The sequence below is a fragment of the Salmo salar genome, chromosome ssa10 (assembly GCF_905237065.1).
Source record: "Salmo salar chromosome ssa10, Ssal_v3.1, whole genome shotgun sequence".
In the NCBI taxonomy this organism is placed as follows: domain Eukaryota; kingdom Metazoa; phylum Chordata; class Actinopteri; order Salmoniformes; family Salmonidae; genus Salmo; species Salmo salar.
Genome location: NC_059451.1, coordinates 50,561,087 through 50,575,674, shown reverse-complemented (window position 1 = coordinate 50,575,674; position 14,588 = coordinate 50,561,087). Strand labels below are relative to the sequence as shown.

Here is a 14,588-nt window from a genome sequence, read left to right as displayed (position 1 = left end):
AGGGGAAACCGGCCAGGCAGAGACAGCAAGGGCAGATGCATGTTTTGTTCATATTTATATCAAAAACCAGCTTTTTACATTAGCATGTGATGTTCAGAACTAGCATACCCACCGCAAACTTCCGGTGAATTTACTAAATTACTCATGATAAACGTTCACAAAAAACATACATTATTTTAAGAATTATATATACAGAACTCCTTTATGCAATCGCGGTGTCAGATCTTAAAATAGCTTTTCGGCGAAAGCACATTTTGCAATATTCTGAGTAGATAGCTCAACCATCACAGGCTAGCTAATTTGACACCCACCAAGTTTGGTGCTCACTAAACTCAGAATTACTATAAGAAAAATTTGATTACCTTTGCTGTTCTTCGTCTGAATGCACTCCCAGGACTTCTACTTCAACAACAAATGTTGTTTTGGTTCCAAATAATCCATAGTTGACAGCTTCTCCTACTTCGCGCGAGTTCAAAGTATATGTGGTGGTACCGTGGTAAACATTAGTGTTGTTTAGCTCTAGTGGGTATTTTTTGTAGAAGTGAATTTCCTGTTTTCCCTCATGCCAAATTAAGAGCTTCATCCACACATTGTGGAGAGTAGCCTCTTCACAAAATGGCCTCCAAGGTTCTTTCAAGAACCCCATAGGAGGTGGGGTTCATCGAGGAACCTCCTTAGTTGGTGGGGGTTCTTGCAGGAACCTAACTGCCCAACTGAAACATTTGTATTTTCATTTGAAAGGACGGCAGGTGCAGGCACTTACCTTAAATTGAGGAGATCTTTACAAGTTAAGGTTTGTCCCTTGTATGATCTAAAATTACTGTTTTATGATGATACCATCTATCTTTTCATATTGGTGCAAATATCAATCAACAAAGAGTTAAGATTATGTAGGCTATAAGAATATGTTGAAGGCTAGCTGTATTGGGTGCAGATGACTGAACTGCTCACTTTAGTGTCTGTGTCTGCAGGTATACAGACGAGGAGGCGTACAAAGGTATGTCTATTGGTATGTTATGCTCATCACATTTTCCATCCTCTTCACTTACCTCTTCAATAAATATCCCATTGGCCTCTACATTATGGACAAGGTATGTGTATGAAAACCATTATCAAAACTGTTTTTTGTCATTCACATACAGCACAAAATCCAAGGTATAAATACTGTCATGTTCTGTTAATCATCTGTAATTACAATTTTTTGGGATTCACAGACTTCCCCCTCCCTCTGAATATAACATAGTATTATTATGATTACTGGGGGGAGGGGGGGTTGTCAAGAAATGTACCCCAAAAGGTTCTTCGAGTATCCATTAAAAGGGGGTATTTGAACTTATAGGGGTTCCCCCAGAGTTTCAATTTGAAGAACCCCTAAAGATACTCCAGGAACATTTTATTTTTAGAGTGTACTGCTGCCAAGAGTTACACGCATCTGTGCGTGATGTCAGTGTGTACTGGAAAAGGATCTATTGGGCAAAGTATTTCATGATTTGGTGCTCAGGACCATGTTTCATCTTTATTGTCCCCCACAATGAAATTTGAGAAGGGGACTGTGGATCTGTCTCCGTCCTTAAGCATGTTCGTACGTTGTTTCATCACACGTAATATCTCAGACAGCACTGGCACGATTTGGTGAATGATGCATCTTCCCATAGAGATCCGGCATTAACAAAATTATACTGATTGGCCAGATGGTGGCAATATAACAAGTGATTGAAAATGAAGACTTTGAAAGGTCATGCCCCTAACCAGGGTTGGGTAGGTTACTTTCTAAATGTAATCTGTTACAGTTACTAGATATCAGTTTTGGACGGGTAACTTTTGGATTACCCAAACACTGATTACATTCCATTACTTTTAGATTACTGTCCCCTTAAGAGGCATTAGAAGAAGTCAAAAATGTGTGTTACCAATTGAACGACATCTATTGCAGGATAAATCAATGTTACAGTTTACATAGCTGGCCATATATGGATGTTACATTTGACTTTATGGGTTGGTTATGTAGGCTTCTTCTAACCCACCGCTATCTACTACATATAATAATATGATTAAATGATAAGACTTTGGTTTTTAATGTAAAGATAACAGAATTGCAGTCATTCCAATAAATGTTATACCCCTTGATCTTCAAGAATAGGACTTGGAAATATGGAGCTATAGATAAGCCAAATGCTGTGCTCATGGAATGGCATGCTTTGCCAAGAGTGTGCAAAGCTGTCATCAAGGCAAAGGGTGGCTACTTTGAAGAATCTAAAATATATTTTGATTTGTTTAACACTTTTTTGGTTACTACATGATTCCTATGAGTTATTTCATAGTTGTGATGTCTTCACTATTATCTACAATGTAAAAATGAAGAAAAACCCTTGAATGAGTAGGTTTGTCCAAACTTTTGACTGGTACTGTATATATCATTTATACGTTTAAAAATGGATGTAGCAACTACAGATAGACTTAAAAGGGGCAATAAAAGCCCCACTTTCATTCCACACGCTGGGATCTGCGCTATGCAGCTGTTGCAAGAGCGCATTTTTCATTGTTTTTGAAACCAGTGGATTGCCAATGATTGATAGGTAGCTTAAACTACTTGAATTCAACCATTATTGGGTTCAAATACACATTTAGATTTGTGAACAGCCATCGAAGCGTTTATTCAAGTTGGATACTCTTTGGATGCCGACAGCAGTCGCACCATTGGAAGACATACAGTAGCTTGGACTGTAGCCTACAAAAGCCTATTCCTGCTGTTTTCCCCCGATCCATCAAACACATTTGGTGTGTAATCATAGTGGTCTCTGACTTGTGGTCAGACTCGCTCAACGCTGATTTGAATGCCATTGAGAAAACATTAGTGTCCGAAATTTATTTATTTATTTTTTTTATTTTTTTCCGCAAACATCATTTCTGAATTTCAAAGTAATCCTCGAAGTAATCATCTAGTTTTCAAAAGTATCTGATTACAATATTTTTGCTGGTAATGTAAGGGATTACAAAAAACGATAACAGATTACATGTAATCCGTTAAATGCAGGTTTCACAGACCCAGATTACATGTAATCCGGTACTCACCAACCGTGCCCCTAACCCCAACCCCGTTTGACATAAAGTCATGAAGGTCTCCAATGATACATTTTCTGCCATTTAGAATTTTGTGAAAACACTTAAATGCTTCTCCTCTGGCACTGAATGACCGATCTGCACGAAACTTGATATGTGGCATCTATGGACAAAGGTCTAGTACAAGTACTGAAAACAACATGGCCGCTATTGACCAATAAACATTCACGTGGGCTTGGTCTGGCACAAATGCATATAAAACAGTCAAGGATATTCATATTGTAACAACATTTAGCACACATGTTGTAAACACTGTCAAGACACGAAATATGAAAGAAAATTCATATCAACCACACGGTGGCGGTATAACAGGCACATGTCTATATCGATTGATCTGTTGGACATACAGAGTGAGGAAATCCACCATTTACAAAACTACACTGTTTGGCCCAAGGGGGGGGGGTGTAATTTTGTAAATGGTGGATTTCCTCACTCGGTATGTCAAACAGATCAATAGATACAAAGACATGTTTACTGTTGTCTTGTTTACTGTAGATAAACAGCATATTGATGTCACCAAAAACCTGTCCTCCTATCTTACTGTATGCATTCAAGGAACAAGTACAGAACATTAAAGTGCAGGTTTCACAGACCCAGAATAAGTCTACTCCTGGATTAAGAATCACTTTCAATTGAGATTACTCATTAGCAATTCTTTCAAATTCAGGAGTAGGTTTAATATGGGTCCGGGGCTAATACGTTACAAAATAATATATGATTCATATGAACTGTATGAGAGGATTCTCCATACATCATTTTCCTGCAGTCAATTGACCCAAATCCCCCCAGTAGGTGCTTCATGGGTATAATGTTGTTTCATCATTTAATTAATTAATATTTATTTATTTAAACAGAAGGTGTTTCGATGTCAAATGGTTGTTATTTTTCAGTTTTATGTGATGTATATAAAGTCTAATATTAAGATAAACTCAATGTAATACATTTCAACTCTATATCTGACATGGTACAGGTGTCTTCTTTGTTTAAGCCCATAACCACGTGTGTGAAGTGTATACTTCTGTGTCTAAGTAGATTTGTTTAAGACTACCCAGAAACACTCTGTGACCCTGATTTAGCCCACTGCAGTTAAAGGTTAATAAAGTTCATGTTTTGATGAATACAAAGGCAAGTATCTTAATTTAATATTCTGTTTGCTTTGAAGGAAAAATGACCACACAACCACATTGGTCTTTGAGATGATACTTTATTCATCAGGCTATAAACAACATTTTGAATCTCTGACATTCTCAATGGACTCATGAGAGACCGAAGAAACCTATTTACTAAGTGTTTGCTGCAGCAACTGTAGAAATAGCAACAGCAGCCAGTACACCAAACAGTTATGTAGTAGCAGTCAAATACTTAATGAAGTCATCTTCCTATAAGGAAAAAGACAAGCAGAAAATAAATTATTATGGAGTGCATCTCCTCAAGCAAAGCATTAATTAGGATATTCTCTCAATTATACTGTCATGGCTACCTGTTTGGATTTTGATTGTTTGATTTGCCATAACAGACGAAAGTAACACAATGCTCGCAGTTGTTTCCAAGGATGTCATATTGTATTGTTGCCTATACTTTTGTCCACTTCCTTCTGAATGACTTTTATAGTCCTTGGATTGAACAGTTTTTGATTTAGGTGACTTTTGCAATCGTGACATTACAGGAAAGACTGCTGCTGGATGAACAAACCCAGAAGTAACGTGATCATGAAGGCAATAATGGAGCGTTCAACAACACCCGAAGGTTGTTGAGAACCCAACAAACACAGTTTTTTTCTTTTATAGATGAGTACATCCTCCTTAGTCTGGGTGACAAACAACAGATGTGGCATGTGAGAAAGGAGTAACCGCCAGCCAGATAGCATTGTCTGATGATGGCGCCAGAGGAGATGGCTGCCGTTTCACGGGCTCCCAACCATTTGTGCTATTGTGTTTTTTCGCATTATTTGTAACGTATTTTGTACATAATGTTTCTGCCACTGTCTCTTATGACCGAAAAGAGCTTCAGGATATCAGGACAGCGATTACTCACTTCGTACTGGACAAATACTTTTTCTTTAACAAGTCTGACGCAAAGGATTTACTACAGACACCCGACAAGGCCCAAATCCCATCAGTTGCATGAAGAAGAGACCGTTATCGGGGATGTATGTCGGGGTGCCTTGTAAGGATCCGAAGGAGAGCGAGTAATCCCCCTCTACCATCAGTCCTATTAGCCAACGTGCAATCATTAGATAACAAAATGGATGAGCTCCGATCAAGACTATCTTATCAACGGGACATTAAAAACTGTAATATCTTATGTTTCACGAGTCGTGGCTGAACTACGACATGGATAACATACAGCTGGCTGGGTTCTGTCCATCTGCAAGATAGAACATCTGCCTCCGGTAAGACAAGGGGTGGTGGTCTGTGTTGATTTGTAAATCACAGCTGGTGCACAAAATCTAATATTAAAGAAGTTAAGGTTTTTCTTGCCTGGGGTAGAGTCTCTCATAAGCTGTAGACTGCACTTTTTACCAAGGGAGTTCTCATTTATATTTTTCATAGCTGACTATTTACCACAAAAACGATGCTGGCCCTAAGACGGCGCTCAACAAGCTGTATAAGGCCATAAGCAAACAAGAAAATGTCCATCCAGAAGCGGTGCTCCTAGAGGCCGGGAAATTTAATGCAGGGTAACTTAAATCCGTTTTACCCAATTTCTACCAGCATGTTTGTTACGCGCACATCTTGGAGGGGGGGACGCAACACCCTGCTACACTCAACTCCCCGTGGAGTGATAGAGGTATGTGACTGTAGGTGCGGGTAAGGATGACAGAGGCAGAATATGTTACAGTTTACAGGGAATTTATTTCCTTCACACGGTAATTTGGGGAAAAGGGGCTGGACGGAACCAAAGAAAATAAAAGTTAAAGTCCTCTCTCCTACCTTACCACTACTTATCTTAGCAGCACCTGGCACGCTAACCAAAATACAGGGGATGGTCCACCCAGGTCTTACCTAATGTGCATAGACATAGTAAATGCTACAGGTATATGTATGCCCGCAGGCCTCTTGCCTAAGAACTCCCAAGGTGCCCCCCTGGGAACAAAAACAGAATAATTACAACTGTACAGTGAACAATTTCCCTAATCAAAAACAGTCCTATGGCATACACCTGCAGGACCGGCTACAAAATACTTTACAAAACTTATACAGACCAACAACAGAACATACCAAGAAGCTCTCTTCCTAACAAAGGAACAATGGCTTTTAAAGCTAGGAAGGAGTCGGTAATTGCCGACAGCTGTATCCCCTAACGAGAGGGCGGGATCAGAACTCCAATCGGCAATGGGTGCCGGCCAATCAGCTGCTTGGGGGAATCCAGGAAGCCATTTCCTGAAATACACACATACATATAAACAAACCCACAACACAGAAACTGGGGAACGTAACGCGCCCACCCCAAAAGCTGCAAACTTCCAGTTTGCAACAACAAAAAACACGCATCCCCAGTTACTAAACCCGCGATAGAGCATCGGCAACCACATTCCCCGAACCCTTCACATAGTTCATCTGTACATTGTATCCTTGTACAATCAGAGCCCACCGCATAAGGCGGATGTTTTGATTGTACATTTGCTTCAAAAACACCAAAGGATTATGGTCCGTGAAGACTAGTACAGGCAAGGCACTGGAGCCCACATATACCTAAAAAAAACTGTAAGGCCAGCAATAAAGCTAGCGTCTTTGTTCAATGGTGGAGTCAAAGTTGGGGGCTTGTCAAAGTTGGGGGCGGCAAGCACTGGGGCACTACAAAGTAGCGCTTTGGCGGACTCGAGCATAGTTACAGTCCTGGGACCACTTATATGGTACTTTGGGACTAAGCAGAGATGTAAGGGGAGCTACTACCATCGAAAATGTCTTACAGAATGTACGATAGTACCCTGCCACCCCCAGGAATCTGTGCAACTGGCGGCGAGTCGTGGTAGCAGGAAAAGCAACAATTGATCCACTTGCCAGTTACTGGGCGCACTTGACCTCGTCCCACCTGCTTCCCTAAGTAAGTCACAGTAGCCTTCCCAAACTTACACTTGGCCAAATTGAGGGTTAAAAGAAGCATTCTCCAACCTCTGAAACACCCTTTAAGGTGGCGAGATGATCAGATGAATGAATCACCACATCAATGTAAGCAGTACAATTTGGCACATCTGCAAACACAATATGCGCTGAAAAGTAGCAGGTGCATTACACATTACAAAAGGGCATCACAGTGTATTGTACGAAGTTATCAGGCGTAACGATAGCCGAGATGTCAGAAGCTCGAGAGGTCAGAGGCACCTGCCAATAACCTTTTAGCAAATCTTACTTACTAACATAAGCAGCAGAGCCAATTCTGTCAATGCAGTCATCTAAGCGAGGTAGAGGAAAAGAGTCATACTTTAACTGCATTTACGCGATGATAGTCCGTACATAAGTGGGAAGTACCGTCAGCCTTAGGAACAGAGAATACACAGGGAACTCCAGGAGCTGTTAAATTAAATCAAAGTTTGTCACGTGCGCCGAATACTTACAGTGAAATGCTTACTTACAGGCTCTAACCAATAGTGCAAAAAAAGTATTAGGTGAACAATAGGTAAGTAAAGAAATAAAAACACTAGTAAAAAGACAGTGAAAAATAACAGTAGCAAGGCTATATACAGACACCGGTTAGTCAGGCTGATTGAGGTAGTATGTACATGTAGATATGGTTAAAGTGACTATGCATATATCATGAACAGAGAGTAGCAGTAGCGTAACAGAGGGTTTGGTGGGTGGCGGGACACAATGCAGATAGCCCGGTTAGCCAAAGTGCGGGACACTGGTTGGTCGAGCCAATTGAGGTAGTATGTACATGAACGTATAGTTGAAGTGACTATGCATATATGATAAACAGAGAGTAGCAGCAGCATAAAAGAGGGGTGGGGGGGCACACACAATGCAAATAGTCTGGGTAGCTATTTGATTACCTGTTCAGGAGTCTTATGGCTTGGGGGTAAAAACTGTTGAGAAGCCTTTTTGTCCTAGACTTGGCACTCCGGTACCGCTTGCCATGCGGTAGTAGAGAGAACAGTCTATGACTGGGGTGGCTGGGGTCTTTGACAATTTTTAGGGCCTTCCTCTGACACCGCCTGGTGTAGAGGTCCTGGATGGCAGGCAGCTTAGCCCCAGTGATGTACTGGGCCGTACTCACTACCCTCTGTAGTGCCTTGCGATCAGAGGCCGAGCAATTGCCGTACCAGGCAGTGATGTAACCAGTCAGGATGCTCTCGATGTTGCAGCTGTAGAACCTTTTGAGGATCTCAGGATCCATGCCAAATCTTTTTAGTTTCCTGAGGGGGAATAGGCTTTGTCATGCCCTCTTTTTACGACAGTCTTGGTGTGTTTGGACCATTCTAGTTTGTTGGTGATGTGGACACCAAGGAACTTGAAGCTCTCAACCTGCTCCACTACAGCCCCGTCGATGAGAATGGGGGCGTGCTCGGTCCTCCTTTCCTGTAGTCCACAATCATCTCCTTAGTCTTGGTTACATTGAGGTCAGAGGTTGTTATTCTGGCACCACCCGGCCAGGTCTCTGACCTCCTCTCTATAGGCTGTCGCGTCGTTGATCAGGCCTACCACTGTTGTGTCGTCTGCAAACTTAATGATGGTGTTGGAGTCGTGCCTGGCCATGCAGTCGTGGGTGAACAGGGAGCGTCCCATCTGGCCAACATCCAGTGAAATTGCAGAGCGCCAAATTCAAAATACAGAAATACACATAATAAGCATTCATAAAATATACAAGTGTTATACATCGGCTTAAAGATTAACCTCTTGTTAACCTCACTAGGGTAGGGGGCATTATTTTCACCTCTGGATGAAAAGCGTGCCCAAAGTAAACTGCCTGCTACTCAGGCCCAGAAGCTAGGATATGCATATAGATTTGGATAGAAAACTCTAAAGTTTCCAAAACTGTTAAAATAATGTCTGTGAGTATAACAGAACCATCCAGGAAGTGAGATTTGTTTTATGTTTGTAGTTTTCCATTGACTGCCTATACAGATTCCATTGATTTAGGGCTCAAATTGCACTTCCTATGGCTTTCACTAGATGTCAACAGTCTTTAGAAATGGTTTCAGGCTTGTATTCTGAAAAATTAGGGAGTAAGACCACTCTGAATGAGTGGACACTGCAGTGTCCCAAATGACGGGTAAAGGAGTGGGTTGCTGAGGTCCAGCAGTGGCCTGAAGGTATGCTAGGTTCAGGAGTGGGTTGCTGAGGTCCAGCAGTGGCCTGAAGGTATGCTAGGTTCAGGAGTGGGTTGCTGAGATCCAGCAGTGGCCTGAAGGTATGTTACTGTAGGTTCAGGAGTGGGTTGCTGAGGTCCAGCAGTGTCCTGGAGGTATGCTAGGTTCAGGAGTGGGTTGCTGAGGTCCAGCAGTGGCCTGAAGGTATGCTAGGTTCAGGAGTGGGTTGCTGAGGTCCAGCAGTGGCCTGAAGGTATGCTAGGTTCAGGAGTGGGTTGCTGAGATCCAGCAGTGGCCTGAAGGTATGTTACTGTAGGTTCAGGAGTGGGTTGCTGAGGTCCAGCAGTGCCCTGAAGGTATGTTAGGTTCAGGAGTGGGTTGCTGAGGTCCAGCAGTGGCCTGAAGGTATGCTAGGTTCAGGAGTGGGTTGCTGAGGTCCAGCAGTGGCCTGAAGGTATGCTAGGTTCAGGAGTGGGTTGCTGAGGTCCAGCAGTGGCCTGAAGGTATGATAGGTTCAGGAGTGGGTTGCTGAGGTCCAGCAGTGGCCTGAAGGTATGTTAGGTTCAGGAGTGGGTTGCTGAGGTCCAGCAGTGGCCTCAAGGTATGTTAGGTTCAGGAGTGGGTTGCTGAGGTCCAGCAGTGGCCTGAAGGTATGTTAGGTTCAGGAGTGGGTTGCTGAGGTCCAGCAGTGGCCTGAAGGTATGTTAGGTTCAGGAGTGGGTTGCTGAGGTCCAGCAGTGGCCTGAAGGTATGTTACTGTAGGTTCAGGAGTGGGTTGCTGAGGTCCAGCAGTGGCCTCAAGGTATGTTAGGTTCAGGAGTGGGTTGCTGAGGTCCAGCAGTGGCCTGAAGGTATGTTAGGTTCAGGAGTGGGTTGCTGAGGTCCAGCAGTGGCCTGAAGGTATGCTAGGTTCAGGAGTGGGTTGCTGAGGTCCAGCAGTGGCCTGAAGGTATGCTAGGTTCAGGAGTGGTTGCTGAGGTCCAGCAGTTAGATCTGAACAAATAGAGCAACAACTCAAAACGGACAACCAGAAAAAGCTCAAACCAAGTTTATTCCACCCACAAGCATATATTTATACTTTCAGACTTGGCGGAGTCACCGCCTTACAAGTCTAAGATAAACAATCCTTCTCTGTGGTTTGACAGAAACACTGTATGGTCCTCTTACTGGTATTGTCATGGCCTTAAATCTAGGACCCTCATGGGCGTGGAAGTGTGTGTGTGTATGGGATAGGACTGTAGTCAGATGGTCTTCGGGGTGGGCCCCAATGGCCCCCCACCCAGCAGTGTGTGTATAGGATAGGACTGTAGTCAGATGGTCTTCGAGGTGGGCCCCTATGTCCCGCCAACCCAGCAATGTCTTCTGTCTTCAACTGTTGACTAATCCTGAGTTGAGTTCCACATCCCTCATTGTCCTAGTTCCACAGAAACTGGCCTTCCTTATCAGGAACTGAAACTAGACTGCTACCCTTTGCCTCCTTCCTATATTCATATTAATATTCAGCAAAAAACGTGTTTGAACAGAATTTAAACTTTCTACACTTCCTCTTGTCTCACTCAGTAACTGTCCATGCACAAAGTTCCTATTCACCCTTAATTGACCCCTAAAATATACATGTCTTACACATGTAAAGTAGTCAATATGTTCTAATATGATGACAGGAATGAGTATATTTCAAGCCAGAATGCAACAGGTAGAAAAGTGAATGTTTCGCTGTCTCTCAACTTCATAAATGTATTGATGTCAGTGGAGTCATGTTTGTAACCTGCCCTATGTTTGACAACCACACTTCAGGATAGTCAGACAGGAAATGTCCAGAAGAAGGCTGATGGGCTTTACCTCAGTGTGAAACAGAGGGAATACTACCTCTACCGTTTGACAGGTAAGGCCCAACAGCAAAATTATCTCTAACACATTATTAATCAAGCAGTTCAACTGATTTGTGAAAGAAAATACATTAGTCAAACACAACAGACCATGTTTATGATCAAATGTAGGGTTGACCTATGTTATTAATTGATCTAATGTAAAACATTTAATTAAACTGAGAAATGACATGACCCTTAACAGCAGACTATCTTGTGAGCCACAACTCTGCATGCCTTGCAATAATGTTATAACCGCATGACAACAAATGCTTTAGAAATGAGTTGATTGCTTTGTACTCTCTTTGTTTCTGCCTCTATAGTAGTTCTGTAACTTATAGTCATGTAACATATCTGAATCTACAGTGTATCTAATCACCCCTTTTTATTCAGACGGCAACAAGAGGAAGACAAGGCAGCCTTGACAACTGCCATTGTTCAACTTGACGAGCAGCAGGCAGAGTTTTGGCTCCCCACAGAGGATAAGCTGCTCAATACTGACAACTTTGTGTGGCCATGGGAGAGACTAGGCACCAGTAAGTATATGACTGCAGAACGTACAGTATCTATTGTGATTTCATTTTTACCTTCAGCGTAGGCTGCAGTCATTGCTGTTGTTCTGTTATATACCTCTGTGAGTTTACATCTCACAGGCAACAGCCATCTTGCAATCAAAAAGGCAATCTTGGACAGACGGACGTTGCTGAACAGACTGCAGGAGGAAGAGAAGATCCTGGTGCAGGAGATGAAGAGGGACTGGGAGAGCCTACAAAGAGCAGTGGGAACTGGAAGCGCTGGGGGAGCCTACAAAGAGCAGTGGGAACTCTGGAGGCTTTGTCCCTGCATCTGCAAGATCAGAGTAAGTTGAGGTTCATACAATTTTTGGACTGAACTTTTTGTCTTGCTTTACAAATATCCTCCACACTATTTTGTGTAATGGAATTGTAAATCATTTACTGCTTTACATGTGACTTTTAGGCAATGCAGTGGAGTTATCAGAGAGAGGGAGGAATGGCCTTTTCTGCCTCCTGAAGAGAAGATTGAGTGAACCGACACAAGACCAAGACAACAGCAGGAATACCTACCACAAGCTGATTCTGGGAGAAGGGGCTATTTTTGATGACTCTGATGAAGATGAGAACTCAGATGAAGATGTATGTCCTATTGCTGAGAGCTCAGATGAAGATAGAAGTCCTATTGCTGAGAGCTCAGATGAAGATATAAGTCCTATTGCTGAGAGCTTAGATGACGACTGCTGTGTTTTCTGAAATCATACACCACCCCTGCCTCTCTCGCTCGCTCTCTCTCGCTCTCTCGCTCTCTCTCTCTCTCTCTCTCTCTCTCTTGCAGGAGAGAGAGAAGGCTGCCACCACCTCCCTCGGGAGCAGCCTAGTCTCCCGATGTTGACCCCTGACCCCTCACCTTCTGAACCCTTCCAGGGAAATGTAATTTGACTGATACGCTAGTGGAGAAGGAATGTCTAATTTCAGCGCATTTGTTGCCATGTTTCCTCTCCTCCGTTTCTTCTGGTCCTATGGCGACTATGGCGACATCAGCAGCAACTCAGAATGTTGGCTTAGGACTTCTTTACTGAGGAATGTGGTTGTTGTTAATGTTATTTTGTTATTATATATATTTTTTGTATTTTCTATGCTGCTCGGATTGTGATTTTGGTGTAATTTTGAGTTGCAAAATAGTCCTTGGTCTCAATTGGACTGCTTAAATAAATAAAGTAAAAGTCTTAATAAATAAATCAATAACAGGTCTGTACATAGTATGAATAAATTATTTTGATGTAATAAAAAGTGTAATACATTGCTGCCCCTTTCAGCATTGTAAGTACATCACCTATCTGAAATGTGACTTGCCAAATCTAACAGTAGCCTATCAATCGTTTTTATGTTTGACTTTAAATCAGTTAACGGTGTATCAATGAAAATCTGATATTGAGTGGAATGTACTGCTGCCCAACCCTTATACTTCAGCAGTGCATCGTACCCTACACCATAGTTTCAAATGGTGGGACATAGGGGCTATTTCCATGGGTCCTATTGAAGCTCCCGAGTGGCTCAGCGGTCTAAGGCACTGCATCTCAGTGCTAGAGCCGTCACTACAGGCACCCTGGTTAGAATTCAGGCTGTATCACAAACAGCCGTGATTGGGCGTCCCATAGGGCGGTGCACAATTGGCCCAGTGTCGTCCAGGTTTGGCCTGTCATTGTAAATAAGAATTTGTTCTTAACTGATTTGCCTAGTTAAATAAAAAAGTACAGCAGCTTACGATTTGATAGCTGTTTTACCAAAATTCATTAATATCAATTAATATACTCATGGTATGAAGAAAAACAAACATTTTACAGTATGCAGTTCACAAACTATAGCCTACTAAGACAGGCACCTGTTACAATGCTGATTGACATAGGTTATGAGCAGTGGATTGGTCTGAGCAACTTTAGTAGGCCTAGTGATTTTACTATGAGTAATGAGAAAACAATCAGCAAAAGTACTTAGATTGAATATGTAGGCATATTCTGACATCAGTGGACTTGCGTGACAGGTGTCATGAAGAAGAGCGTTTTGAAAGGGCTGATACAGTTTTGTACTATGTAGGCCACACAGGGCTCCTTTTACAATTTGTAAAAGTGAACTAATTATTAGGCTATAGCTTATTATATTTCCCAACTGAACTTCAAATAGGCTACGCAATATAGGGCTATATGCGTTAACAAGCGCATCTTCATAGAGGAGTTTATTATTGACCCATAGTTGGCTAGGTGGGTCTATTGATTATAATACATATAGACCTACGTGTATATCATCATTGTTTATATGCTGTATATATAACCTACCATGTTCGTTTGTTTATTACCTTACGGGCATTCTTTCTGAAGACTGCCCCTGCATCATATTGACATGTGGCATGTTTTGTGACAGGTGTGTTTATCTGCTTGGGTTAACAGAGGGATGTATTGTAATTAAATCATGAGGCTCCCACATTTCAAACTCAAATATTAAGGACCGAAAAACACGTTTTAAAAACTGCACCAATTGAAACATTGAGTTGGCATGTGCTGATGCAGCACAGCGTTATGTAGGTTTTAATGAAGGTACATATCAATTTACAGGCATATTATAATGATATTACCAAATATATTGATAAGAATCCGATTAGGGATAGGGTTAGAATAATAAACTACAAAATGTTTCCATATTTGTAGTTCACAATTTATCAGGTTTAGGGAAGAAAATTTCATTATTTTTGCATACACGATTTATTAAAACGTGATTCAAACTAAAGACAGATGCAGTTCCAATAATTGATGAATACTATCAAAAAGTAATATTACAAATCTG

General features: G+C 41.9%; 1 long non-coding RNA gene across 1 annotated transcript; it reads left to right on the top strand.

The window, feature by feature from the left end:
- Nucleotides 1-10,309: 10,309 nt before the first annotated feature.
- On the top strand, nt 10,310-13,232 carry LOC123724423 (uncharacterized). Its single transcript, XR_006756967.1, has 4 exons — nt 10,310-11,252; nt 11,629-11,771; nt 11,889-12,094; nt 12,214-13,232. It is a non-coding gene; the product is annotated as an uncharacterized lncRNA (long non-coding RNA).
- Nucleotides 13,233-14,588: the final 1,356 nt, after the last annotated feature.